The 2,243-nt window shown below is 49.5% G+C and overlaps 1 protein-coding gene across 1 annotated transcript in view; it reads left to right on the top strand.

Annotated features, from left to right (window-relative positions):
• Window positions 1-2,243, top strand: part of NTNG2 (netrin G2) — a 76,586-nt gene that overhangs the window by 1,432 nt on the left and 72,911 nt on the right. The window lies entirely within an intron of this gene.

Raw genomic sequence — 2,243 nt, 5'->3', positions numbered from 1 at the left:
GGAAGGTGACCCAGACCGCCTCTGAAGGTAGATTTCACCCCCTCTTCCGCTGTCCCGCTGGGAAGGAAGAAAGAAACTGGGGTGTGGGCTGGGTCCCAGGAGAAAGCCCCAGCGCCCCCTCTCCAGGGACCACCTCTAGGGGTTCCCCGCCCATCAGGCAAGTTTCCCAGGAGGCGAGGGCCCGGCCGGCAACTCGGGAGGAGCTTGCTTCGAGCCCAGCCAGCTCGAGAGGCGCTAATTCAATAAGACAGAGAAATCTGAGTTCAGAAATCCTGGTAAAATCTAATTTTCGGGTTTTAATACCCTGGCTATCAGCCCCTCCCCCTCCGCTCCCGTTCCTGAGGACTCTTAAAAGAAAATAAAGCGCATTGATTCTATTTGTTTCTGGGAGCTGCAGTTTCTTAATAATATCAGGTGAAGATTTATTTTCCAAGGAGAAAACAATCTACCGGGACCCAACCTCTTACTCCTGAAATTTCCCATACCGGCTTCTCTCTCCGCTTTCCGCCTCGCTGTGCCGAAGACTCTCGCGTCTCTCCCCCTCCCGTTTTTCCCTCTTTGGCAAAAACCGACTGTAATAATATTCTCGTGCTGAGCTCACAATTCCCTTCTGGTGCCAGCAACGCCCAATTGACTGACTAGTTGTAAACACGTTTATTGCCCCCCTCCCGGGCAGATTTTGTCGTTGTTGGCCCCCGACCCTCACCCCGTTTTCCAGGGAATGCATGGCATTTAAGCCAACAGAACTGCAAAGCAATTAATATATTTGCAAGGCGTGCTGCCTCGTGGATCTGGCGGGCCTCCTGGCCTCCCGGCCTCGCTGCCTCCCCTCGTCCAGCAGCGTTCAGGCTGGGAGCATCACTGCAGATGAAGGAAGCCCCAGGCTGGGTGGGTCCTCCCTGGAAGCAGTGAAGCCTGGCGCCCTGGTGTCCCGTATAAGGAGCGCCCCACCTGGGAGTGAACAGTTGGGAGCCCGCGGCTGGAAGAATTAATTAGGGACGTGCTGTTTTCTGGGCAGCATGAAGCTCAGATAGAGGCATCCAAACCTTTGCCGGCCGGCGCTATTTTATTTTTACTACATTTTCTCAGGTTGTAAAAATAGTCTCCAGGCGGATTCTTTCTGAGAGTTTTCTAGCAAGGAGCACATTCAAGGCCAGGAGGACTCTGTAACACCGTTTCTCTCGAAACTGCCAGAGGTGAGATGTGAAAATGTGTCTCCCTGGCTCCTCATTCATCTCCATCAAGAGCCCTTCAGCCAGAGAGAGGGGCAGGGGCTGCCTTAACGCAGATTTATGATGCCCCCAGCCTGGAGCGTTGGGACCTAGGCTGGGGACTCCGCCTGGGGAGGAGCTGAGCGGCCAGCCCCCATTTGGACAGTGTCCCTAGCCCTCTGGTTTGTCGTTTGTGTCTGGATGGAGAATGGAGGGACATGGAAACGTAGTTAACTCTTCAGGACCTTCTAGATACAATGGCTGAAGAGTCGGTTGAGCGGTGAAGGTAGCATGGATGGTGCAATAGTTTGGGAATGTAGATGCAACAATCAGAGACATAATTACCAGAATTAATAACACACATGGCTCTGCTGTGACTCATTGCAGTAACCTTTGCCCTATTTATTGGCTAAGTATTTCTGGCCAGGATCCCTCACCGGGGGACCAGATTCTCCTGGTGATATATCAAATGTCTGGGAACACATCACATTACTGGAGTCATGTTTTTTTCCACAATGTAATATTCATCTTAGTTATATCTATTTAGGGCTTTTAAATAATTACAAGTAGCTTAAAATAGTAAAGCAATAATCATAATGGTGACCTGTTTATAAACATACCCTCTAAGGATGACTGTGAAATTTTGGCCTTGATCGGAAAAATCTAATAGAACACACCATCATCACTTCCGTCAAAGTCTTCAACATCCCTAGTTCCTTACAGTTGAAAATTAAATTCACCATTTCAGAATTTTGGAGACAGTTATTAGCACCTGGTTTGTAACTTTTGGCCACGCGTAGACCATTCTTTATCTGAGCCTGTCCACACAGCCTCATCGACACCTATAATTACAGCTTCATCTCGGCCTTCAACGGTTTTGACATTTTGACTTGTCAGTTGCAGTATTTTAAAGCCACCATTCAGTCTCGGCTCCTGGGGCTGTTTTAGAAAGTCACTGACCCCAAACAGGGACACTTCTGCTGACCCCAGGACCCCCAGAAATAAGGAGAAAGCACATTGCCTTCTTGAATA

Source organism: Bison bison, unplaced genomic scaffold (assembly GCF_000754665.1).
Source record: "Bison bison bison isolate TAMUID 2011002044 unplaced genomic scaffold, Bison_UMD1.0 scf7180017864375, whole genome shotgun sequence".
NCBI classification, from domain to species: Eukaryota; Metazoa; Chordata; class Mammalia; order Artiodactyla; family Bovidae; genus Bison; species Bison bison.
Note: the sequence above shows the minus strand (reverse complement) of the source record. Positions and strands in the feature narration are given on the sequence as shown.